Raw genomic sequence first — 27,485 nt, 5'->3', positions numbered from 1 at the left:
ATTCACTAGGTTTATGAGCTATAATCGGGCCTCCCCCCACCCCCCCAAAAACCATCTTCCCTCTGTTCTTGTGCTGTTAAAAAAAAAAAAAAAAATGAAGTAAACACAAGAGAATTTTCCGGGGCCCAAATTCTGACCTTGGTAAATCGTATTTTTTTGTTTGTTTTCCCCTGATTGATGAAGGGTCTTGCCCTGCCGGTCTGCTTTCTTCAGAATCAGCATTTACAACTACCCACACCAGAAGCCCTTTTATCCTGCCATCTGCTTATTCCCCACGGAGCTGAATTGCTTCTTTCCAAGATGGTGGCCAAATCCGTGCCCTTTTTCTTCCCTCTTCTTCCTCAGCACAAACCCACCTGGCTTGCTTCTTTGAGAACTGAGTGTGTTGACAGCCAGACTGAGAAAAGTTTTTAGCATTATTCTGGCTACTCTGCCCAGGAGCAAATGGGGAAAGATGAGGGAGAACCAGCCAATGGCTAGTGGCCATGTACTTAGAGTATCCTCTCCCTGGAGGAGACACCAGCCCACCACAGGAATACTCCCAGTATTCCTGAATATTCCAAATATATTCCAAAATATATTTCATGGTCCTGGGGAAATGTGAAGATTAGTTCAACATCACCCGCTGCCACCTAAGTCTCCGTGGCTAGAGGAGGCTCTTTGGAGGAGGCTCTTTGAAGGAAGCAGGACTTGAACCTGGCTTTCAGAGATGGAAAGGATTTACAGTGAAGGGGGGGGGGGGGGGACAAAAAGGAAGTTCTAGATGGAGGGAAATAGTGCAGGTAAAAGTTTTGCAGTGGGAAGATACCCACCCCAAGGGTGCTTTTGCAAACTTGGAGCCTTCCAATGATAAGATACAGAAGTGGCCACAGGCCTCTTCCCCGCAGTTTCCTCCCCATTTTCAGGTTAAAGTGAAAGCAAGTCTCTGACTGAATTCAGCGGCACCCCAGACATCTGTGAGCAAGCAGACACAAGGACAATCTTACCGTCTGTTTCCTGGGCCTGATGATGCCGCAGCTCTCTGGCCTTCAGGTGTCCTGCCCCAGCGGGCACCTGACTGAAGGCAGGCACAAGAGAATACCAGTGGCAGTGTTTAGCTACCATAGTGGGTCAGGCCACAGAATTTTCCTGTAACGTGTGTGAGCACTATGCTGCATTTCCAGGCTCAGGGTATGACTCTCGATGGTAATAGAGGCTTCTGGGTTTACCTAGATTCTCACATCCCCGTGCCAGGGTACAGGTGCTGGAAGAAGATTTCCAGCCACTCCATTTGTCCTGAACACCACTGATTTCAGCAGTGAAATTGTTTTAGCATCCATAAACGTATCCGAAGCCTGGCAGTCGCTGCCTCTGGGGTGTGGACTTCTGATTGGAGTCTTTCAACTAACCAGCAGCCTGTGGTGTATAGCATCTGATTACTTTAAATTTTTTTTCTGAACGCTGATTTATTTTTGAGACAGAGAGAGACAGAGCATGAACGGGGGAGGCTCAGAGAGAGAGGGAGACACAGAATCCGAAACAGGCTCCAGGCTCCGAGCTGTCAGCACAGAGCCCGACGCGGGGCTCGAACTCACGGACCGCGAGATCATGACCTGAGCTGAAGTTGGACGCTTAACCGACCGAGCCACCCAGGCGCCCCAGAATCTGATTACTTTAAACATTAGCTCCCACCCTGGAGTGTGGATTTAAATTAACCTACGTGCACATATCTCTTAACACTATTCAAAGAAGAGCACTAAAGTGACTTATAGGCGATATTATAGCTAGCCTGCGTAGACTCTCGGAGACCTGAGAATAGAAGTGTTTGGAGTTTAGATAAAACTTGAGAAACTGACATCTCTGATTTTCTATTAGTAGTGAGAAGGCTAAGGGCCAGGGAGGTTGATCAGCTTGCCCGGGGTCACCCTGCTTGGTGGCAGCAAAAGAAGACAGTATTTCCTCTTCCTCTTACTACCCCCTCTTACTACAACTAGGCAGGAGGCTCCCCCCAATAAGCGGACAGTGTGGTTTGGGGTGTTAATTCTGTTGGGTATGATCATCAGTTTTGCATTAGTGTGAAAAGGTTTTATCAGCTAGAGACACTTTGAGGCATTTATGAATATTGCAGTATATAAACTTACTGTATTTCCAATGGATTTGTTTTTAGTACTTCAGAAGGGGGGTGCAGAGATGAAAGAGAATGGCAGACCATCTCATAACCAATGGTGCTCTGCAGTAGGTTCATGGGGGGGGGGATTTCTTTTTACTCTTCTCTACTTTTTACGTTTGCAATTTTCCATTTAAAGTTTTTCACAAGAAGTTTTTAAAAAAATCAGAGTGATTTTTCACACCCAGCCAAGAAACGCCTTTAGTTGCCCGCCTACAGTTGCCAGCCGCCGTAATCAGTTTCATGAAAGATAGGATTTTGTCCCTGTTCCATCGGGGCTGGTCAGGAAATCTTGGTATCAGTGACCCAGCGGTCGACCCCTCGGGGCAGGTGAAGCCTCCCGGTCCTCTTATCAGCGATCCCACCTCTCAGCAGCCATTCGCAGAATCTCCTCCTGGTGACTCACTTCTTATCATCCCTGCTCCACGTCTGCACGCGGGAGTACATTTACGTGGCCCTGTAGTTGATTATCCCACGCAGGAGTGCATTTACGTGGCCCTGTAGTTGATTATCCCACACGCCGTGCTTGGGCCTGGCCTGCAAGGGAGGGAAGATGGAGTTAACTTACTGTTTGCATTAAGCGTGTGTGCATTCCCATAGCCGTCCGCTGCTGTCTTGGATGTTGCAAAACATTAACCCACAGTTAGAGAAGGGTGGAGAGCAGTCTTTCTTCCACCCCCTCTGCCCGTCTCCGCCTCCTTGCCAAGGAGCCGGGAAGGCTTTGGAATAACCTGAAATAAACTTGCAAGTTCAAGCAGAGCCTTCATTCCGCTCTCCCTGGCAATTAACAGTGATTTACTGGAGGTTACATTCTAGCGTGGCCTCTGCCCTTGTGTTATCAGCTGCTTCAGGGACTGGCCTCTTTATTGGTCGGTTCCTGGCTGTCCTGCAAACAACCCCTTTCGCATTTAGCTCTTGCCCACAGCCACATCCTGTCCCTTTAGTACTGTATGGGCGGCCCATACTCAAGTCGGGGAGGGCTGTGCCGTGTAGACAGCCGCCATAGACAGATGGATCGAATCACAGGGTAATTTTTCTTCTGGCGTTTTGGAGACGGAACGGGCTCCGAAATTTGCTCTCTGTAACATGTTCCCAGAGAACACGAGGTTGGCGCGAGACGAGTCTAAATCCCCAAGTGTCTGTCTGCAAACAGCTGACGGTGTCCTACCCTGGCACAGACCGGGCGTCCTGCCTTCTTGCCTTTTGTCAAGAAGACTCCTGTTACAGATGGGAAGTCACCCAAAGCTCTGTTCCCCTTTTGGCTCAGCCAGAACGTGATGTGTGGGCCGTCACCTCACACACCGTGTTCACGGGCACGGTGTGGCCTGACCATCTAAGCCGGCTGCCGAAGCAGCCTTGATCTGTCACATGTGAGGGATTCCTCTTACAGGTGAATATCTGGAAAGGGCTTGTCCCTCCTGAAGAACTGATATCTTCCCTTTGATCAGATAAGAAGTGCCTCTCCCCTCCCCCACCTGCTCCCTTCCCTTTTTTGGACTCCCTTGAAAGGCGGAGCTCATATTTCACATCCTTTACAATGTTAGCCTGGATCGGGGGGTGTATTTTCTTTCCCCTTCTCCCTGCTTGGGTTTTGGTTTTCTGTGAACATTTTCAGAAATCCTTTAGGTGATATACAGGGCACCAAGAAGTGACCTGTTCAAAGGCTGCACTGCCTTTCCACGGCTGGTCACTCTGTCCTTGGGAGTTGAGGACCCCGTACAGTCCTCCCCACTCGAGGACTGTGCGCTTCCTCGCGACAGAATCCTCACCCAGACGTCTCCGTTTGTGTTTTTCACGAGCATCTGAGTACCTTCCCTTTTTGCTAACAGATTGTGTCTTCTTACTGGGAATTGAGACCCTCTGCTCTTCATGGTAATTCACAAATCTGCTCACTTAACATTCCTGCTGGGAACCCGCTCACCTGTCTCATCAGTTTCAGCCCCAAAGATAGAGATCAGCATCCAGAAAACTGAGGATGCTCAAGGACAGGTTTCCCCTTACGCTGATCATGGTAGCTGGGTTTGGACGGACCTGGTTGGAAAGCATTTGTGAGGGTCATAAGCTCTGCGGGGAGCGTGGCAGGCGATGGAGACCATTTCCTTGGAAGCCTATTGTAGAGGCTTTTCTAAATCACACGTGAGGGTTATGTTCCGCAGACTGGGCCCTAGATATCATTTGTTTCCCGATGAGGATTTTACATTTTATATTTTCATTTTAGTATTAGTTTTTAAAACTATTTTGAGCCTATCCTGAATCGTCTAGATGGCTACCTTATGACTCTGCATTTGGTGCCTCATTTATATTCGCTATTAGATTGGTGCCCAGGGATAACGAAAATACCAATGCCAGCTAGACTCCTTGGCAGTTCTACATGGCTATGCTGGTGGCCGGGGGGTGGGGTGGGGGGTAGGTTCCTGGATTGTGTGTTAGCTTGGGAATGGAAGAGAACAATATATATGCCTAGATACTTCTGCACATTTTACTTGTATGACATTGCCTTGTTAGGTTACTGAGAGTCAAGCAGGGCTCGAAGTCAGTAGCTTTCTTGGCCAAAATGGTCAGTGATTTAATAGGTATCTGTACCGAAAAAGGGAGGAGGGAATTCCTTCCTGTTGAGAGCCCACAGTGTTGAAGTCATGATTTGAAGCCATTAGCCTTGTAAAATACGTTGTTAGGAGTTTCTGGATAGTACTCAGGGCTCACCAGACGATCCCCAATGCCCAGCCTCTGTGTCAGAGCTGTGAACTTGAATGTGTGTCTGGGCTGGAACAGGTGGGCTCACATGGCTGGTCTCCCTCCTTCTGGGATCTCACGCACACCCCAGGCAGCTAACTTTTCTGTAATTCTGTTTTTGTCATCACTCCTGCTCTAAGCCGTCCATGACTCCCTAGTGCCAACTGGATGACTTCACCTGGGGATTCTTCCCCTGGTTGGCAGGGCTCTCTCAGGCCTGCCCAGCTCACCCTGGAGGAGTCACATCCTGGGTGTTTGCTGCTGCAGCTTGTGCCCTAGCCCCCCCTCCCTCTTGGCGGCCTCCCGGCTCTCACGTCCCCCTGGGATACTGTCTTTGTCCCATCTCCTTGTTTCCAGACCCTCCGAAGTCCAGTCCAGATACCATCTTGCCTTCTCTAATTACCCCGGTCACTTGTCACTCCCCTTTCTGCCCCCAAACAATGGCATCATGTAGACTTAATGTGCTGTCACTTGAGTTGTGGGGTGGTGAGTTGAAGGAGCCTGTCCCACCTTCTGGACTATGAACTCATGGGTAGATGGCAGGATTCAACTTACCCTCCTGCTGTGGCTTTGACTCCTTCCAAAATGTACTTCTCGGTGCCTACATCCATTCATTCACTCGCTCCTCCATTTAACAAACCCGTGTTGAGCACCTGCTGTGTGCTGGCAGGACTCAGCACGTTGAGGAAATGGTGATCAAGACAGACACAAAGGAATATTCCTCATGAACCTTCTGGGCTGGGGAGATAGGGAGAAGTGGGGGGAAGGAGAGGAAGGTCTCAAACAAGTCTTGATGGCTCAGGACCGCCAGGAGAAGAGTCAGGGAACCTTAGGACACACACTGCAGAGAAGTGTCAGCCATTGGTTGTATGGGACTCATCACCTCTCTTGCACCAATGACTCGATTAGTTTGCCCTCCAGGACTCCAGCCCTTAATCCTGTCTGCTCATTTGAATCAGCTGCAGAACCTCCATGAATTTGGACCCCCTGCCTCACCCAAGAGACGGTCTGATTTATTTGGTCTGGGGAATAGATAACAAAACTCACGACCCACGCGCGAGCCGGGGGACCCAGCGGGACACCCCCCACCCCGCCGCTCTGTAGGCGGCCTGGTAGGTCAGCTCAACCCCTTGCACTGGCGGAGCGAGGGTCTTGTTCAGTGCTGGGGCCACGGGTGTGAGGGCTCAGAGAAGAGGATTTATTTGTGTGGCCTGCCATGTGCCCTCTTTGGGGTTGAACTGTGGCCCCTAAAAAGATACGGTCAAGTCCTAATCCCCCCGACCGTGACTTTATTTGGAAATCGGGTCTTTGCGGATTGTCATCTGGTTAAGATGAGCTCCTACTGGATTAAAGTGGGCTATCAGCCAGTAAAGGTAGGGGGTCCTCATAAGAAGAGGGCAGTTTAATACGGAGACACACAGGGATGATGCCTGTGACGACAGAGGCAGAGACTGAAGTGATGTAGCTGCAAACCAGCAAGGCCAGGGATTACTGGTGGCCACTGAAACCAGGAAGAGGCCAGGAAGCATGGCCCCGTTGACACCTGATTTCAGCCTTCTAGCCTCCAGGACTGGGAGAGACTCCATTCCTGTTGATTTAAGCCCCTCAGTCCATGGTATTTTGTTATGGCCTCTCTAGGACACTACTACAGGCCCCGAGGGTCTTGGCCACATGAAGGGTGATGCCAGGATCTCCCCCAGGCCCCGACTTGGGCACCAGCAGGAGCCCCGAGGCAAACCCTCAGCAGCTGTCACAGCTGTGACCTGACTGAGCGATTCACAAAGCAGCAGCCTGCACGGGAGATGTCAGCGAGGGGAGAGGGTCTCAAAGAACGGAATGGAAGTTGACAGCTTGGTTCTCACTCCCTAACCTTTAATTAGGCCCACAGCAACAGCTGCTGCTCAGAAAGGGCTTCATTATCAAGTCAGTGGCCTGGCCTGGGTTCTGCTTGGGGAAAGGGCATGGGTAGAATGCGTTGAGTAGCAGGCCAGCACGGGACAGCCCTGTCAGTTCAGCGTGTGAGCGGCACCGGCTGAGCCCCGGAGGCCTAGACCCCGCTCTGGACGAAGCACGGAAGGCCTCCCTGCTGTGGGGAGGAAAGCACTGGACGCCAGGCCCAAGCGCTGGGCTTTGGTTTCATGCTGCTTCTGGTTCTTTCTGTAAGCTTCGTAAAGTGACTTCACTTCACATATTGGTTAATGACATCTCTTTTGGTAAGATTGTGGAAGCTTCAGTGAAACGCAGTGAAGTTTGGCAAGGGCCCCACTAGTGCCTTGCGCTTAGCGGTGCTGGTCGGAGGCTCATGTGGCGAGTACGGGTCCGGAAGGGCCAGGACTCAGAACGAACAGGAGGTATGGCGTGGGGCCGCTGGTGGCCCGGGGCGCTGCCTCCCATAAAGTGGCACAGTAGACAGCAGGCCTGACTGGCCTTTGGGACGTGTGTGGTGTATCCGCAGCAGGGTGCACGCGGGGTGGAAGCTGGTGGGCCCAAGGGACCTTCCAAGAGAGGCAACTTGGAATTTTCTGTCTGGTGTGTGTTCCCAGGGTTGCCTCGCCCTGACTCCCAGAAACCCGTTTTCCCAATTTGCAGCTCCTGTGTCTAGAACCTACTCCCGCAAGACAGCTCCCAGTGTGTGAGAGGCTCAAGTGCCACTGTCACCAGGTGAGGGGGGCGGAGCCTGGCAGAGGGCAGCCTGGGCATGTTCCCCTCCCATGGGCTCTGTGCAGCTGTCCTCGCTGCACCTGTCTGGTCCCCGCCTAGAAGCCCTGGGCCCTGGGCCCGCAATCCGCTCAGCTTTTCGTGAAAGTTGTTCATAATTATTTATGGCAAAAAGGAAGGCTCTCTTTTGCCAGAATGAATGTCCTTAAATGAAGAAGTTTTTATCCTGGCTGATTTTAAATCTAATCAGATTCTTGCAGTCCGGTGGAAAAATCAAACTTTTTCCAACCAGGGTAATCTTTTAGAAGTCTGTTCCTTCCTGGCTCTTTGGTTTTTTTTCCTAAAGCCGTGTACAAATACTCTCTCGATCCGTGAGTTTTGGGGGGCTGTCTTAGCTTCCTAGGGTTGCCGTAACAAATTACTACCAGCTAGATGGTTTAAGACAACAGAAACCTATTCCCTCACTGTTCTGGAGGTCAGAAGTTCCAAAATCAAGGTGTCGGCAAGGCGGGCACTCCCTCTAATGACTCTAGGGGAGAAGCGTCCTCGCCTCTTCCAGCTCCTGGTAGCGCTTGGCTTTCCTTGGCTGTGACAGCATGAACTGCAGCCTCTGTCTGTCCCCACACGACCCTTTCCCCTGTGTCTCTGTATCTCACAGCTCCCTCTCCTTTCTCCTAGAAGGATACCAATCATTGCATTTACAGCCCACCCTACATCCAGTATAATTTCATCTCAAGGTCTTTAATTGCATCTTCAGAGATCCAGTTCCAAAGAAGGTCAATTCACAGGAAGCAGGGGTTAGGACAAACAAATCTAATGTCATATGAACAGGAGCCTATAGAAATATGAGGCTCAAAGAAGTGAGCAGGCAGCTCTCCTACCTTGTAGACAAAGAAGCGGTTACTTGTGAGCCTGTGACAAGACAAAGGGGCTGGGCTTGGGGCAGCAAATTAATGAAGAAGTAACGAAGTTTGTTTATGCAGCCTTCTCGGCCTTGAATTCCCCTATCTTTTTCGATAAGGATGCTTTATACCCTCATGGCATAGGGAAGGTGCCTTCACACAGGAGATTTATTTCCTGTTTTGGGGGAGGCAGGGGACAAAGGAGGTCAGAGTGTCCTTCTTGCACCTGCCATGTTCTTAAGTAACTTTAACTGGAAATCATCCATATGCCAAAGTGGCTTATTTTGAGGTAGCCTAGTCTGCTCCCCTTCCTGCCATCATAAGGGGAAGAAAAATGTTATAAGAAAACAGCTGTAGAAAAGCATATAGGGTTTTTTTTGTTTTCCCATCCATTCATACATGGAGAAACACAGTATACTAGAACATTAAGAATACCAGGAATTTGGTATTCACCTGGGTCACTGGGTGACCCAGTCAGTTAAGTGTCTTGACTGTTGATTTCAGCTCAGGTCATGATCTAAGGGTTTGTGGGTTCCAGCCCCATGTCAGGCTCTGTGCTGACAGTGTGGAGCCTGCTTGGGATTCTCCCTCTCCCTCTGTCTCTGCCCTTCCCCTGCTCATGCTCTCTCATTCTCTCTCTCTCTCTCTCTCTCTCTCTCTCTCAAAATAAATAAACATGAAAAAAAAAAGAATACCAAGAATTTTGTTTTGGTTCATCTAAAAGGTACAGAAAAGCTAACATCACTATAAACTTACAGTGAGGCGTGTTGATCTGTATTCTAAGAGGGCCATTGTATTCAGTGGTACCCATTTTTCCCATTTTATTTAGTGGTCAGGTCTAAGGTAAAGAAGGTGCTCCATAAATATTTGGTAAAGAAAGGCAGATGGGAGGCACGGTGCCAGGGTCGGCTTGAGGCAACACCCCACTCTAGGATGTGACCTCTTAGGAGCCGGAAGGGAGGTCAAGGTGGCCCCATTAGTCTGCAGAGTCTGCGCCAGAGCTGTCCTCGTCTCTGTGTTCAGATATCATGTGTCAGAGGGGAGTGCTTTTCTCGGGTGGCTGCTGTCCGTGGGCCTTCAGCTGAATGTTTGGCAGAATTCCTTGAGGGTAGGCGTCTGTATTAAACGTCAGGTATCAGGAGCTTGGGAATAATCTCAATTGTCTCACTGATCTTTCTGGACTGGGATCAGTACCATTTTCTGTCTGGGTTCATTTCCTGACACTTGGTCCTGTGATTTTACAGGAATAGAAATATGTGTAGATGGAAGAAATGTTTACTGTTGGAGAAATTTTGCTTGGAAAAGAAAATGCACGTACAAAGTTCTGAGGAGTTTTGAGCCTCAACACCGATGAGACTGTCCAGATCTGTGGGGGTTTGAACTCTGTTTGTTGGAATAAGTTTGGGTTAGGAAAGTACCTAGGAGGTTTTAGGTTTCAGGACAGCAGTGTTAAATGTTTTAATTCCCAAACACATAACATTTTTCTTGCCCTTTCCTAAATGTCTTTCAAATGGAGCAGGATATCTCCCTGGTTTTGCAAAAGCTCTGTGTCCTCGTCTGCATTCTCCCAAGAATAGGATATGTGTCTGTCTGTCTGTCTGTCCGTATCCATAGGAAGAGATTTATTAGAAAGGATCATCTGATGTGCCCATCAGGTTGACATCTAAAACTAACCATTGTATAATCTCTTTGGCATTTGCTCATTCCTAGCTCAGTAAGGTAGCAGGTGTCACATATATGATCCTTTTTGGTATCCTTGGCAAAGGCATTCTCAGTGGAAACGGAGTGAAAAGTCCAAGGATGAAAACCAGAAAGAGACGGGTGAGACGGTTGTTTTCTGTTTCTGAATTTCAGTTGGCTACCTTTGCCTCTTGGCCTGAGCATGCCAGTACCTTTTTAAAAAAAATGAACGAAAGAAAGGATGGGGAAAGTACTTCATTACAGTGCAGGGAGAGCTGTTTGGGTTTCTTTGACCAAGTCCACACTCAGCCAACAGATCACTTGTTTGAAACTTACTTCTGATAGCCAGAGGAAGGCTTTGATTAAAACATCATTTGCCAGCCAAACCCCTTCCTTGACCCTTCCATTAACAGGTGTAACTCTCCCCATGAACCCTACGTTCCCCTGCTGTGCAGGGGACCAGGAAAGTGGATTCATTTCTAGAGGACTTGTGACCACCCTCCGAGGTGCTGGCCCACGGATGTCCATTTGGTCCCTTTTCTGCCACCGTTCATTTCCCGGCTGTTGTGATGAGCTGTGTGAGGCATGTTTATACACAGGATTCGTAAAATACATTCGAGCGGCAGATGATTTTCTATCGCCTAACTTTATTCCAAAGCATTTAGTCTTTGTAAAACCAAAAGTCACGGGAGACCCAGTAATAAAGCTGGTGCATTTTCCAATTTGGCCACCCATGCTTGATTGCAATAGCAAAATAATTACTTGTGCAGGATTTACTGGTGAACTTGTCAAGCGTCGAACAAGTAAGTGACACACACCAGAGACTTTAACATAGTGCTCTCCGCACCTGCTGTAAGTGAAATGTATTTCCTGCGTCTTTTACTGTTCTCTTTTACTGTGTTACTGTTCTCCTAGGATATGATTTGGTCACTGGCAACTTGTATTGATAACAATCAGGGTGGAAATGGGCTCGCAGAGTTTTCCGTATTCATATATAAAACCAGGCAAATAGTACTGTTTTGGATAAGTCTTCTCTCTGCTAGGCTCTGTTGCCAAATATCTGGATTTTTCTTTTTTTTTTTTAAGTTTGACTTAAAAACTCTTTAAACTCCTTAAGTTTTTACTTAAAAACTTTCAGACGTGAAAGAAGAAATTGTAAGAGAGGCCAAGCAAGGTATTCGGGGGGAGGGTCAGAGTGATTTGAATTCAGATTTGAGTTTACTAGCTGTGTGACTTTGGCCAAGTTATTTAACTTCCCTGAGTCTGTTTCTTCGTCTCAGAGATGATTGTATCTACTCTATAGGCTTGTTATAAGAGCTCACCGTGATAAACTTTGTCAGTCATCTGGCTGACTTTATTCGTAATAAAAGCAGTTTCCCTCTTTTGGTGGGTATTCTTTCTCTTTTACTGGTTTATTATTAATAGCCTTTTGTGTTCTTTATTTAACTGTAATTCTATCTTCATGGTTTTAAGTTTCAGTAGAAAATGACCCATCATAATATTTACTAATCCTTGTTGCTGAATTTAGAGTTCATTGTACTTTTGCTTTACTTTATGCCAAATGACATTCAGAACAATGGGAAGGCAAAACTCCTTTATTTCCAGCTTTTTCTAATTAAGCCTCACTTCTAGGTGAGCAACTCCTGAACCAAGTTTGGGATTCAGAGCTGGGATTGTTCTGGAGATTCCAAATGGGATCCCAACAACCAATTCTGAATGGAAAGGGCAAAGATTTTCAGAACCATGGGCTGGAAGAGGGGAGTTCTTGACCCGTCCCCCCGCACCCCAACTCCGTGTGCATTGGTCAAATCTGTGAGCCCCTGCGCCAGGCTGGGTGCCTTACCAGGTACAGGAGGGGGTGCCCAGAGTGAACTCCAAGATGCAATGCTTGTGCTCTTGGAAATCTGGTATGAGGTTTGAACAGCTGGAATGTTAGCATGCAAGGGACTTGAAAAATGAGTAATCTGTCGTCCAAAGAAACATAACGTGGTGCAAACAGCCCCCTCCCTATGAGGAGATGTAAACATCACCATGATTGGAAGGTTGATTCTGAGATGCCGTGGGTTATAAGAAGCATCCTCAATTAGGAACACCATAGCTGAGGGGAAAAAAAGGAAATGCTTCCGCATTAACTTGCAAACAGTTGCAACATGCATTCTTATTTTATGAGTTCGGGGGATACAGTCAAAATGGAAATAGGGACCTAGCTGCTTGTCTTCCGCACTGCATTGCCTAGCATGACCCTAGCAGAGTCGGTGCTCAGTACATCTTTAAAAAGAGGATAGATGCCTAGCTAGCACCGGGAAAATACTTTTGAACAGTTGTTATGGGTAGACAGAGCCAGGGTCGTGGTGGGATGAGGCAGGGCGCATTGATGGGCTGAAATAGTGACCATGACTGGGGTGCCCTGAAAGCCTGGTGTGAGGGTCAAGGGGATACTAGTTCAGGGAGAGAGAGTGGTGTGCATGGTTCTTGCATTAGAGAACTTGGTCGTGCCAGAGAAAAAGTGGCTGAAGATAGTTTCTGGAGTGTTCAGGATGGGGGCCACAATGTTGGAGAAGTTGGTGTAGGGAGAGGAGGTGGGGCGGGGAGGAGAGGAGCTGAGGGGGTCCCTTTGAGATCGGCTTGGTGGGAGGGGGGGCGGGGAGGGAGACTGGAGTAAGGAGCCAAATGCAAATTTACAATGTTCTCAAAAACTGAAATGCCCTGGAAGGGTCGGAAATCATACATCAGCAATTTCTTTTGACAAATGTTGGCTGAAATATTACGTGAGAAGAGTGATCCAACTCAACACTCGGTGATGCCTTTACGTTGTTTGTAGAACAGAGCTTCAGGGGTTCCGTTTAGAACATTTGTGTGATGAATAACTGGCCCTTGTTCGGGTAAACACAGGACAGCCTGCACCGAGTATCCCAATCTGTTTCGTCCAGGTCATGGCTGTTTTCCTGAGAGAGGACTTCTCTCTCGCTGCCCCTCTCACCTTAATCAGTCACAACCAGCACACGGAGAAGGGCTCCACCTTTTCCAAGCCCTTTGCCACGGCTCCCTGGAACTCTCATTAAAGAGTGACCTGTATTCCTTCCTGTGTTCTTCAGGATACAAAACCGCTTCAATTTAGGTTTCAGAAAGCCTTGGGCAGACACAGGACATCGAGCCTTCCACAAACTCACTGTGTGACTTGGGCGAATTTTGCGTCCATCCAGAGGACGAGTTGTTTCATGAGTTTATAAGCTCTGAGTCTGTGATAGATGGGTCAGACCAGTGCTGTCCAACAGAAATAGAAAGCAAGGGGCACCTGAGTGGCTTAGTTAAGTGTCTGATTCTTGATTTCAGTTCAGGTCTGGTCTCACAGTTCATGGGTTCGAGCTCCGTGTTGGGCTCTGTGCTGACGGCGTAGAGCCTGCTTGGGATTCGCGCGCTCTCTCTCTCTCTCTCTCTCTCTCTCTCTCTCTCTCTCTCTCCCCCCCCTTCTCTCTACCCTTCCCCTGCTCATGCTCCCTCTCTCTCTCAAAAGTAAATGATAAATAAACATTAAAAAAACGTATTAAAAAAAGAAGGAAATAGAAAGCAAGGTGCATACATAATTTTAAACTACATTTTTAAAGTTTTTAACAAAAAAAAGGTCAAGTTAATTTCCAGAATATTTTTTAACCCAGTACATCCAAAATGCCATCATTTCAACATGCAATCAATATTTAAAGAAAAAACGCTCTTGAGATATTTTACATTCTTTTTGGTGGGTGGGGGGAAGTAACACTCGGTCACTTAGAGCGCATCTCAGTTCAGACTAACCACATCTCACATGCTCCGTAGCCACATATGGCTTGTAGCAAAGAATGAGCAGTACCATTTTAGACCAAAAGTCAGTGAGTTCTGTGTAGAAGCACAGTTAATTTGGTTAAAAGACCTACCTGCCCACAGCCCTGTGGTTTCTTAGACCCTGCAGCTTTGCATTAATTCATTAAACGGCTAGTGTGGGTTTGCCACTGTCCGTGAGGTCTTTTTAAACACACACACACACACACACACACACGCACGCACGCACAAACCCCAGACAATTAAAAGCCAGTTTTGAGGCCACAGAAGGAAAAGGATCCTAGGAATCCCAAGAAAGTTCCACCGTTTCTCCTCAATTCCCAAATCCCCAAACTTGGAAAGGCAGAAATTTTTATGTGTGTGAGCTTGACACAAACTAATTTGGAGGGATCCAAAATGATGTGAGACGATTTATAATCTATCAAGCCCACTTAGCATGAGTATTTGTGCATTTTGCCTTAGAAATATCAATGTGTTTTATTCCTGAGTGTTTGTCTGGACCCTGCTGGGGCATATGTGGCATGTTCCTTTTCTAGAGTCTGAAATACACTGAATTAATTTCTTTCTTTCTTTCTTTCTTCCTTTCTTTCTTTCTTCTTCTTCTTTTTTAATGTTTTATTCCCTTTTAAGAGACAGAGACAGAGCATGAGCCAGGGAGGGGCAGAGAGAAGGAGATAGAATCCACAGCAGGCTCCAGGCTCTGAGCTATCAGCACAGAGCCCCATGCGGGGCTCAAACCTACACACCATGAGATCATGACCTGAGCCTAAGTTGGCTGCTTAACCGACTGAGCCACCCACGTGCCCCTGAAATACACCGAATTTCAAAACACCTCTAGCTTTGCAGGTTTCAGGTAAGAGATCATGGGTCTGTAGTCGTGTTTTTCAAACTTTTTTATTGTGACCGTGGTAAGAAATGTGTATCCCGGAATACACACACACACACACACACACACACACACACCCCTAAATCAAAGGTTTTATGAAAGATTTCACTCCTTGATGCAATGCATTTTGATATTTTATACTACTTTTTTTTTTTTAAGCTATGTGTCCTAAATCACTGAGTTGACAGCAAAGTCCACTGAAGTGTCATGCCTACAGTTTGAAAAGCACCACTGTGGGCCCCGTACCGGGGACCGTGGAGACCAGCACAAGGACATAAGTGCCAGTCAGAAAAGAGAAGGGAGATGGGCTCCTGGCGGGGAAGCAGCACCCCCCTCCCACCCTCTATCCTCACTGTTGGCTGTTCTCCTCTGTGGTTTTACCAGGACCGTCACAGCCATGCCCTCAGTGTCTGTTGGTCATTGTCAGCAGTTTTCCTGGTGGTTTGGGCACCATGTGGGTCATCCAAGAAAATTACCTGGCCCAGTAGGCTTTGTGCTTGGATCTTTCAAAGGGAGCCATACAATTACGGCTTTGGGGAATTGAGGTGTGTCTTATAAAAGGGGTGGTTTACATGGAACCACCATTTGTTCAAACTTCACTTCCATATTAATGAGGACCTTTTGGTCAGCAATGACTAAACACCAGCCTAGGTGGAAAAGGGAATTTATTGGTTCATGTAGTTGTAGTCGGCAGGTGCAAAGTTAGCTTCGGGCACGGCTGGACCTAGGGACTCTAGCAAAGTGGGTAGGGCCCTGTATCTTTCTCTGGTGATCAGCTTTGTTCCCTTCTGGACACTGGCTTTATCCTCAGACTGGAAAGGGGAGTGGTCTCCTACAGCTCCCAGTATATATCCTCATGGCTTGTAATCCAAAGAAAAGAAGGGCCTCCTGCTCTCAAAGCCCGTAGAGCAAATCCTGAGGCAAATTCTGGCCTTGCTTGAATCCATCACAGTGGCCCGAAGGATGGCCAGTCCTCGGGCACATGCCTACCCCCTGTGGCTAAGGTGGGGTCAGCCAAATCCGAACCGTATGGAATAGGTCCTCCCATTACCAAAAGAAGGGAGGAAGAATATTAAGTGGGCCAAAAGAATTAGTTTTCCTTCCTTATTGATTCCTAACCCCTGCAAGGGACTGATTCCGAGTCGACGGGGTTCACGTATTACGCACCGCTCTCTGTGTGATTATCAGTTCTTGTCCGTTGGAGATGTTAGCCTAGCTAGACAGCCATTCAGATCTGCTGGCTCTGTTAAAGTTGCTCCTTTGTGTGGAACTTTTGCTTTTCCATTCTTCCTAATATTAAGGACCATTTTAGGCAGACTCTTCTTTCCTGGCTGTCTCATAACTTAATCGCACCACACCCATTTCATCAGCTGTTTGATCCTCTGGGTCTGGCCCCTGGCACTGGGGAGTGAGGCGTGGAGGTTTCCACTCCAGCTTGTTCCTAAGGCCATCAGAAGCTGTGTTCACTGCCCTCTGCCCTCCCCCTAGGCCTTGGTGACACTTTATCTCAGGTTTCTCCAGGTGTTTGGTTTTTTTTTTGTTTTTCCTGGGTCTTTCTCCATGCTTTGCTTTCATTAGAATGTTTTTGAATTTCACTTTCTGGACAGTCTGCTTTAATAAGCGAATCTTTACCAATGCGAAGTAGATTCAGATGACTCCGGATAAACTCCAGGCTTGGGGCCAGAAGGACCTGTTGATTCTGAGCTCTGGTATTTACTGTGTGACCCTGCTTTGGCCTGAGATCTCCCCTGCCTGGCCCAGGTTCCAGCATCCAGACATGTGCTGCGGTAGTCTACTCTCCATTTGCCAGCAAAGGAGACCCCCCCCCCCCCCCCGCCCCTGCTTGATCTGGCTTAATGAAAAAATGGGATGTCCTTGCCACACATAACCGAGTGTTACAAGGGGAAGGTTAGTTTGAGTCTGGGCTGAAAGGTTCTCTTCAGAATCTCCAGTCCCTGTTTTCCTTCTCAGGTAGCTTGTTCCCAGAGGTGGCCACTGCGGCCTGGGGTTGACATTCTTAGCAGATCAGGGAGCCTGAGGAGGGAGATGGGCACTGCCTCGGGAGAGCCCCAAGGCTGATGCCCATTGGCTTGTCTCTGGTCATGAGGCCATCCTGAAGTCAGTCACTGGCTGGGGGCAGGAAGTGCTTTGATTGGCTGGGTCCAGGGTCATATGGCTACCCATGCAGTAGAGGTGGGGGTTCTGGTCTTACCCAAGCCACAAATACAGTTGGGTGAGGGGGTTTCCAAAAGGAGAACTGGGTACAAATAAGAAGGGCAGGTGGATGCTAGGGAAGGGGGGAATGCAATAGATACGCACCTCACAGGCTCATGGTTTATCCCTCCCCAGGCAGTGTTTTTGTTTTCCTTTGCCCAAAGGAAACTGGGTTGGCTGTGCAGGCAGGCAGATGGCAGCCCATTGGGGGTGAGGGTGGGGGTGGGGGAAGGGTTAGAAAACAGACCGAGAGTAGAAGGAAGGACCTGACAGCTACCTCTCAAATCACAGCCTGGCACTGACTCTCCTCCCTGTATGCTACTGGGATCAATTTGAACTTGTTGAGACCTGGGCTGGGCAGCCGTAGGAGCTTTGAAAACATTCACTTGTTTATTTTCAGCAGTGTGTGTTTTGAGGGAGGTCATTCTCCAGAGGGGCTTAACCCAAATTCCACCTTCTAGAAGCCCTTGCTGACCTTCCGTGAGGACATGGCTTAGTAGTCCTGCAAAATCAGAGACATTTCCAATCACCTTTTTGAAGCTGCCCTACTCAAATTATAACATATGTGTGTATGTCTGTGCGGGGGGTTTGGGGGGATATGTTTATGGAGGCTTTCTGTATCCATCTTATTGGCGGAATTTAGATTTTATTTAGCAGCTGACGTCGAACTTAGTGTACACACTTGATGGGATTACTTGTGATCTTTACACAAATCCTGTTAAAGCAGGTACTATTATTAACCCCACTTTATAAATGAGGAAACTGAGGCCCAAAGAAGTTAATTAAGCCCCCCAAGGCCACATAGCCAGTGTATAGTGAAGCCAGGAATGAACCCAGATTTGGAGCTAAGACTTGGGCAGTTTGAATCTGGAACATGGTTTGGGTGGGAGGGGCCGGAAGGACTTGCTTGCCTCTGGACCAGGAAGGAGCCCAGAGAACCCACAGGAGCATGAGGGCAGGGGTGAGACACTCCAGATTCTGGGAGCCACCAGACAAAGAAGCTTGAGGGGCTGGGAGGCCTTTGTTCCCCAGCCCAGCTGCCTGGAGCTCGAGGTAGGGCTCTTGTCTGTGTGGGCCGATGGGCCTGAATCGGCTCGGGGCGGGGGGAGCAGCCTCCTGCCAAGTCCAAGGCCGGGATGGTGGTGGTTTTGGGTTGCTGGGGCTGATTTTGACCTCCTTGGAGGCAGAGGCCTGAACAGGATACAGCTTCTTCTCAACACATCAGTCCAATGGTGTTGGATTGCTTCTGCCAAATGCTGGAAAGAAACAGGAAATCGGGATGGAGGATCATCTTTTTTTTCTCTCTCTACATGTTTAGTTTGTGTCCTTTTTCTCTAATACAAATAGCAAGTGAACCAAAAGCACGGCAGCTGCCGTAGCCGTGGCTTCTCTCCGGGCGACAAGTCCCTCTTCGGCTTTGCCGAACAGGGGGATGGAAAGGAAGAACGCGAACCTTCCCATAACCCCTCCACTGACAGATAACCACTGTTCCTTTCCAGCCTTCTTCTTTTTCTGTCAGACAGTACTTCCCAAACTTCCAGTGTGACCTTGGGTGACCCCTGACAGCCTCTCGTTCAGAGACTGGAGTGGTTTGTACCAGCTGTGGGACCTGCCACGCAGAGAGCCACCCCCCCCGAACCTTTGCGCCCCACCCACACAACGGGCCTCCGCCAAGTCTGAATGAAGCCACTCTTCTGGCAGATTGCATTTAAGGAATGTCCTGACTGGGTTGGGGAACAAAGGCCTCCCCGGGCCCCAAAGCCTCTTTGTCTGGCCCGGCCCCTGGTGGCTGCTAGAACCTGGCGAGTCTCGCCCCTGCCCTCGTGTGCCCCTTGAGCTGCTGCAGTGCCCCGGGGACCGAGCTCGGGCTCCGGGTTCCTGGTCCCGGGGGGGGGGGGGGGGCCCAGATGCCTCCATGTCCTTCCTACCCGCACCCTTGAGGAAGTGTTCCCACCACGGCGCCATCTGGGACTGAGACACCTTATATGCTCCCAGCCCATTCACCTGCCAGGGGCCGCCTCTGGGTGGTCATTCCAGAGATGTTATGTGACCTGGGGCAGGGACTGCAATTACGGCCAGGGATCAGAGAGCCCTCTGCCCTGGCCTCCTGGACAGACCAGCCCAGACCCTTTTGCAGGAGGCAACTTAGGAGTTTTCATTAGCTTGTGTGTGCGCGCGTGTGTACGTCTGTCTGTGTCTGTCTTTCCTTGTGCTCAGCTGATGTTTTCCAAGCACTGACTTTGAGTAAAGCATTACCAAGCCAGGTAGCTGCTACTACAGAGGGCTTTCATTTTCACTGGAGACAGAGGACTTGCCTTCATGGGACAAACAGAAAAATAAGAAAGGACAATGGCCAACTGGCCATGTGCTGCCGGGCTCACGGGACAGGTGGTGCTTTGGGTAGACTGAGGTAGAGCGGGGTGGCGGGGAGGGTGGGGGGGGAGTGGCCCTCAGCAGGCCCCGGGCCTCTCTGCTTCGCTCTGCCCTGTTTGATGTCTTCGGCTGTTACTGTGTGCATTTCTGAAGGGCCCTAACTAAGCAGCTCCGGTTCCAGCTGGCTCCACGGCTGGGGCTGGAATTCTGCTCTTGGGGAGGCTGGTTCCATTTGAGAGGTCACCGGTGAGCAAGCAACTCGCGTTGTTTTTCCAGTAACGCAAGCTGCAGCAGACCATGTGTCCCGTGTCTCCAGCCCGCCCAACTAACCCGGGAACGCAGAGGGCGGCCTCTTCTCGGGGAAAGTGTCCTAAGTGATGAGACTCCAAGATAGGCGAAAAAAAGCAGATCGTACAAAAATGGTGACAAGCTGACCTGGAACATCAGGCCCAGCAAGGGGCAGCTCTTGCACACTGCTAGTAAACGAAGCAAAATTCTCTCCTCCTTGCCGTTTCTTTTTATTTAAAAAAATTTTTTTTTCAACGTTTGTTTATTTTTGGAACAGAGAGAGACAGAGCATGAATGGGCGAGGGGCAGAGAGAGAGGGAAACACAGAATCGGAAGCAGGCTCCAGGCTCTGAGCCGTCAGCCCAGAGCCCGACGCGGGGCTCGAACTCACGGACCGCGAGATCATGACCTGGCTGAAGTCGGATGCTTAACCGACTGCGCCACCCAGGCGCCCCTCCTCCTTGCCGTTTCTTAAAAAAAAAAAAAAAAAAAATTTTAATGTTTATTTTTGAGAGAGAGAGAGACAGAGTGTGAGCGGGGGAGGGGCAGAGAGGGAGGAGACACAGAATCCGAAGCAGGCTCCAGGCTCCGAGCCGTCAGCACAGAGACCGACATGGGGCCCAAACCCATGAACTGCAAGATCGTGACCCAAGCCGGAGTTGGTGCTTAACTGACGGAGTCACCCAGGTGCCTGCCGCTCCCCACCGTTTCTTAAAGATGGAGATAAGAACTCCTGGAGTATTTCTTACACTGGAGAAACTGTGGTCCATGACGCTGGTCCATGACAGGGGTGGCCTGTGAATCTTTTGGGTGCTGGTCCTCAGTGATAAACAGCTGAGTTCAACAATGGGTAAACACATAGACATGGTGGTCCTTGCCTTCCACATCCTTACTGTCCAGGATGGAAAAGACTTTTGGGGGGGGGGAAGGTATTTTCAAACATCTCTGACTATATACCAGGAATCAACCTAGAAAGTTCTGCAAAGTTCTACAAGTAAAATCAGAATCGAGTCCTATAGAAACACTATTGAAGTGTGTTTTTATCCAAACATATAAAGTAAAAAGACTTTTTATGAAGCATTAATCACACTTTTCTTTTCATCTCAGTGGTTTATCACCTTAGCTGCACATTAGAATCTCCTGGGAAGCTTTAAAAACTCCTGGGGCCCAGACTACACTCAGAGCAATTCCAGCAGGATCTCTGGAGGTAGATGCAGGCATCAGGAATTTTTTTTTTTTTAACTCCCCAGATGATTCCATTGTCCCGCTATTGCTGACAATCACCACTTTTCCTTTTGTATCTGAGCCCCTGAGTGGTCGTCCGTGAAGTGTACCGAAAGCAGGCGTACCCTTTCAAGCCAGCAGGAAGGTGCTTTCAAGAGCACACGTTGGTGTCAGGAGACAGGAACTTGCCGTGTCTGTGCAGAAGCACGCAGCAGAGGAGACCTATGGACACATGGAGGCAGATATTCGGGCTTCCGACATCTATAAAGTGGAATATCACACGGCAATCAAAAGGGGCAAGCTTCTCACACATGCAACAACATAGACAAATCTCAAATGCTTTCCGTTAAGGAAAAGGACTCAGACCTCAAAGGCAACGCAGGTTTCCGGGGATAAGAAGGCATGAAATACTGACAGAGGCTACAACACGGATGAACCTTGAAATCGTTCGTGCACAGTGAAAGAAGCCATTCAACAAAAGGCCACATGTTCCTTGACTCCGTGTATATTTGAAATGTCTAGAATTGGCAAATCCATAGGGATAGCATTGTCAATGTACCTAATGCCACTAATTTGTACACTTCAGAGTGATTAAAATGGTCAGTTTTATGTCATGGGTCTCTTGCCACCATAAAAAAGAAAAACACAGCAGGTACTTGGCAAAGGCTGGCTTGGCATTTGACTCTTCTGAAGGCAGGAGACGTTGGCCTGATGTGTCCCTTCTTAGGTGGAACGAAAGGGAACATTTTCCAAAACCTCCTTCTTGAGAACTTGAGGATTCTCTGTGATCAGGAGGAACCGACCTGCCATTGTCTGCCCTCTGCTGCAATGACACGGTGTTCTCTCTCATCACAGAAACGTCTTCCACGTGCTTAGCGGTTGGGTTCATGCAGATAATATGCCCAGTGGCTTCATCTCGGGAACTGTTTGGGGTAGAGAGTGGGATGCATGTCTTTTTACTTAAAGAATAGGTTTGTTTCGTTTCATGTTTGGAAGGAAAATCGTGCTCAATCATGGGTCTTCAGCAAATGCAGCTGAATAAATAAAAATGTGTGCATGAAACAGCAGGGGAACCATGAGGAACAGCTCTTTCGGCATGTTGGGAAGATATTTATGGTTGGGAACCTAGTGACCAAAAGGCAAGACTGCCTCAAGATGAGAAAAACCGGGGGAGGAGGTCATCTGGAGGCAGAGCTTGGCCATGGCCGAGGACAATGAATCGAGCAGTTGAACCTCCCAGCTCTGCGTGGGCCTTCGAAGCCCTGAACAAGAATCTTATTGATGATTTGTCAGACCCTGAGCAGACAACTCTGAACTTTAACAGAGCCAGGATGGAAAGCCTGCACAAGGGCCTACAGTTTCCAGAATGAACAACACACTTATTTTTTCCCCTCCCTCTGCTGGAGGACGAGAGAGACCAAAGTGAGAAGTGTTGAGGAGTGGGGGGGGGGGGGGGGGGGGGGGGACGGGGAGGGAAATGGGATGGGTGCCTTCCAGAGCCTCAATGAAATAGCCACATTCCTCCCAGCTCTGAGGGCTGAAAAATGTCAGCAGGGTTGGCACAAATTAGGGCCCTGCTTTTGTTGATTGTTATTTCTAAGAGCCAGGAGCTGGGCCTGAAAGGGTATGATCACAGGAGAATCCCTGGCCTCTGCTGTGCTTAGCACCTCTTCAGAGCCCTGAACCTGCAAAGGCTGACCCTCAACCAGGAAGAGCTCGTGCGTCGCCTGGGATACTGACTGGGAATACAAGGAGACGACCATGAACAACTGGCTTTGATGGTGAGGAGTCCAAGGAGGCAGAAGCTGATTGCTCTTGGTCACGGGCTGCTGTGTAGATGGATGGACCTTGAAGGCTGATGCAGAGAGAGAGACAGAAATGACATCCCGGGCTTTGTGACTCGGGTTCCTGGTCCTGCATTTCTTCAACCCTGGTGCTTGCCCTTCACCTAGCATAGCCATTTTCGAGGAGAATGCTTTCTTGGTGCCCCACGACCCACTAGCCATGCCTGTGTGTTCTCCTGTGGCAGAGACCACACGGCGTGTCTCACTACAGTGTCTTCAAGTCTGTGTGTCTGATGGCATTCTGTGTGTCTGACTCTCAGTCACTCAGGGCCTCTTAAGTCCCTCATCTCATGGAATTATCACCAGGTCCCATTGCCTCTACATACTATCTAGAGTCCCCTGCCCCCCTCCCCCCGTCCCCTTTGCCCAGTACGATGGAACAGGATGCAGAGGTCATGACCTACATAAACCTCCCTGACTTAGGAATGGCTACAGCCAAGGGACGACAGACAGCATGCGCTTTGGGCTTAAGACGTACTTGAATTTGAGCCCCCGTGCCACCTCTAACTATAGATACAGGCCTCAGGAGCCCATGCTGTGCACTCGTGGGGTAGCTGGGAGAATTGGAGGTGGCGGGGTGCAGCATCCTGCATGGCCCCTGGATGTTGTGGTTAGGTCATCACACCCTTGTCGTTCTCATCTGTGCTAATGTGCTGCCCATGGTGCCTCCCCCCGTGGTCCCCCTGTCCTCCCTGCTGTCTGCGGGGTTATCCTGTCTCTGGCCTGTTGGAAGAATAATGTGCATGGCCTTCCCGCTGCATTTTCCAGAGGCCCTGCGGGGTAAGGCACTGACTCCTTAGGGAAGCAGGTCAAGCCTTTATGGTGTGCATGCATGATCGAACTCGGCAGTTCTGGCCTCGGAGCCCGCCATCGCCCCCTGCTCCCGTGCTCCGTGTGCCCTAGTGTACAGACAGACTTGTGCTTTCTCAACTAGTCCATGTGCTTTCAGCGCTTAGGTCTTCTTTTTTAATCTTTATTTTTGAGAGAGAGAGAGAGAGAAAGAGCATGAGTGAGGGAGGGACAGAGAGAGAGGGAGACACAGAATCCAAAGCAGGCTCCAGGCTCTGAGATGTCAGCAGCACAGAGCCCGTCCCGGGGCTCGACCTCACGAACTGCGAGATCATGACCTGAGCTGAAGTCAGACACTTAAACAACTGAGCCACCCAGGCGCCCGCAGCACTTGGGTCTTCTGAGCAGCTCTTTCCCTTTTCCTAAAATGCCTCTGCCCCTTCCCCGTGAACTCCTATGCATCCTCAGTGACCCACTTCTATATTCTTCCTGCAGATAACCCTAGAGTCTGTGTCTTGATCCTCGGGGACTCTCCCGAGTCTCTTCTCTTCTCCCCCGGTATACCCCCTGGGCACCCCCTCTCCAGACTTGGAGCTCCTGGAAAGGCTGGGACCCCTTTCCAGTCAACTCTGTCTCCTCAGAAGCAGGCACGACCTTCTTACCCTTTGGCCCCGTACATGTTTGCTTGCTTGGAAACAAACTGAAGCTGTTTTCCAGGAATCGGGCAGCTTTGGGGAATAGCTGAGGATGTGAAACCAAAGACATGCTTGAGTTTTAGTGCCTTTTTCTTTTCTGTAGCGGAAGCAGCGGCAGGCACAGCCTGGAAGGGTTCAGAAGGTCAGGAAAAGCACAACTCGAGATGCTGACTGCCTTGCATGGCCCCTTGGCTTTTCCACAGCCACTGTAGCTGAGTTCAAGGCTCGGTGTCATTTCCTCAGATTTGCCCTTTGTTCTCTCGGTCTGGACTTCTTCAAATTCACTGCTTTTTGGCCTGTTGAGTTCCTGCAGCCAACAGGAAAGTCATGAATAGCTGTTCAGAAAACACTCAAAACCAAACAAAAAACAACCTAAGACCTTACCCTACTGTACGTCTTCCCAGAAGCCTTCCAGGCCTAGGACTCTTGTCTGACCTGCTCTCGCACTTCTTGGTGAGGAGTTTTGGTGGTGTCCCTTGGTCTGGAAATCTTGGGGCTGGCCTTGTTCTGCCTGTGAGTTTGCAGAAGGCAAGAACCACACTGTCCTGGCCTCCATCTAAATTTCCTGGGTAGTTTAGGCCAAGGGCCCAGCTCAGTGCTGGGCTCACCCTGGGGTCTCACCTGATCCTTACTGATTGGTGGCCTCTGGGGGCTCTTGCTGCTGCCCTTTCGAATTCTGCTCTGCTGAGAGTCTAATCGGTTTTTAGTGACCCGGGCAAAAGCCACTGGCCTCTTGGAGACCCGCTGTGGTAGTCTTCCCAATACCCAGGAATGGGGCAAGAGAGTCTGCTGTTGGCCGAGGGCTCCTACCCAGACAGGACCACCCAAACATGGCTTCCCTCTTGCCTCATCTTGGCGCTCACCAGGTACCCACGTCACCACTGGCAGAGATGAGGGCCACCTTCCAGCTCGCCTCTAAGCGTATGAGCTGAGCCATCATTGACTACATGCGGCATCGGGGCTGCTGGCTGTGTTTTACCTTCACTCGGCTCTTGACAAGCCAGAGGGGAGTGGACACGGGGACCTCTGTGGCGCTTGCTCGGTTCTTCATCCTTTACCAGGACCCTGAGAGGGAGAGTGAAGGTTTCTCTGCTTCTTCTCCTCCGGCTTTGGCAAAGTGGAGTTTCCTTTGTGAGTACCCCTGCCAGGAAGAGAGGGCTCTGATTTTGCCAGGCAGTGCACACCCGTGTGGGCGAGCTGGCTGACCCCCGTGTCTGACGTGACAGTCACACACGCCGGCACTGCTGTCACTGCCGTTCCCTGAAACAAGCAAATCCTCACCCCCTTCCCTTCCTCTGGCAATAGCAACGTTCATTCCAGGGAATTTGGTTTTGCAGGGATGGGTTTCAGAGGCTACTACCCCACTGAGATCCGTGGGGGTGTCGGACCAGAAAGAGACTGCGTGTCTCTCCCTTAGAACCGGGAGAGCACGACAGCTTCTTTTTCTAATGAAAGGGGTGAGGGGATAATCTTCGGCTCTTGTTCAGTTCTGGGGAGCTAGGCCTTTGGGAGATGCTGGAAGAACGCACTACATGGATAGAAACACCCAGTCGAGCGTTGCCAATAGCTCAGTCTTAAGAATCAGACAGCAAATGAGCTCTCTGCCGTGGGCCACGTGGGACCTTATGGGCCTTCTCTGGGCCCTCGGGCCCACCTGTAAAACATGGGCATAATGATGCTTATCTCTTCAACTTGTTGTGAACTAGTAGGTGCCTAGTGAACTCATTCATTCATTCATTCATTCATTCATTCCATAAACATTCAACAGTTACAACAGTGCTAGGTGCCAAAGACGTAAGACAGATGTAGTCCTCTCATTGAGCTCACAGGTTTTGTCACTTCCAACAACTCTGTGAAATGGGTAGGGCCTGTGTGGTCTTCTCCACTTTCCAGATGAGGACAGGAGCTGGGAGAGATTGCGTGACTGCTCGGAGTTCCCACAGCAGGTGACAAAAGACAAGTCGGGCTTCTTGGCTTCTGTGTTTGGGAGCAGGGCCCTCAGGTGGAGCCCCTGTCACTGCCAGTAGACCCGCGGTTCTCCATGTCGGCTGCACATTGGGATCACCTTAGCAAGTTTTAGAACTGCTGACCCCTGGGTGCTACTCCCAGAGATTCTGATATCATCAATCTGAGGTGTGCCTTAAGTATCAGGATTTTTTAAAACTTTTAAAAAATGTTTATTTATTTTGGAGAGAGAGAAAGAGAAAGCAGGGGGTGGGGGGTGAATCCCAAGCAGGCTCCACGCTGTCCGCACAGAGCCCAACTTGGGTCTTGAACTCACGAACTGTGAGATCCATGACCTGGGCCAAAATCAAGAGTCAGATGCTCAACCGACTGAGCCACCCAGCTACTCCAGGTATCAGGACTGTTTAAAGCCCTCCAGGGGACCCAGTGCAGCCAGGTTTGGAAAGCAGAGAGTAGAGCCTTAAGGAGATGGCTGTCGGGGCGCCTGGGCGGCTCAGTCGGTTGAGCGTCCGACTTCGGCTCAGGTCATGATCTCACAGTTCGTGAGTTCGAGCCCCACGTCGGGCTCTGTGCTGACAGCTCGGAGCCTGGAACCTGCTTCGGATTCTGTCTCTCCCTCTCTCTCTGCTCTTCCCCTGCTCACATGCTGTCTCTCTCTCAAAAATAAATAAAGATTAGAAAAAAAAAAAAAAAGGAGCTGGCTGTCATTCCTGAGCATGTTCTGGAGAGCCAGCCGGGCAGGAGAGCCAAGGTGACGACCCCATCAGCAAATGCAGCATCCTATTCTTAATAGAAATTAGATCACAAATAGTAATAATAGCAACAACGGTGAATGCCCTGTTCCTACACTGTTGTCCTCTGCACTGTCATGTCTGCAAGGTGGTTCCAGCTAGAAATGACAAGTGTCTCTACCCTGGTGGTCCTTGTGGGAGCCTATTTGATACCTTGATCTGTGGGACCAGAGCCCACAGCCAGCTTGGGAGTGATGCTGGACTCCATTTCAGGCTGAGGTGGCTTAGTTACTGAAGAAACTCAGGAAGGTTTTGTTTTTCTGTTTGCCCAATAACCGTGGCTTTTGAGGGATCATCCATAATTCTGTGGGGACAGCGTACTCACGGTTTCGTCTCCTCGGAGTGACTCTGCTTCCCTGTCCTTGGGGAAGGGATCAACAACTGGGCCAACCACAGCATTTCTTTTGATGGTTATGGGTTTGACCTGCATTCAAGTTCCCCAGGCCCTGAACCGTCCTGATTGAACTTTTCTCAAGGAAGC

At 49.5% G+C, this 27,485-nt stretch overlaps 1 protein-coding gene across 8 annotated transcripts in view; it reads left to right on the top strand.

Annotated features, from left to right (window-relative positions):
• The window catches only part of AFAP1L2 (actin filament associated protein 1 like 2), a 99,275-nt gene that overhangs the window by 31,462 nt on the left and 40,328 nt on the right, over nucleotides 1–27,485 (top strand). The window lies entirely within an intron of this gene.

This window comes from Felis catus, chromosome D2, assembly GCF_018350175.1.
Source record: "Felis catus isolate Fca126 chromosome D2, F.catus_Fca126_mat1.0, whole genome shotgun sequence".
Classification (NCBI taxonomy): domain Eukaryota; kingdom Metazoa; phylum Chordata; class Mammalia; order Carnivora; family Felidae; genus Felis; species Felis catus.
The sequence above is the reverse complement of the archived record's forward strand: the minus strand, read 5'-3'. Positions and strand labels throughout refer to the sequence as shown.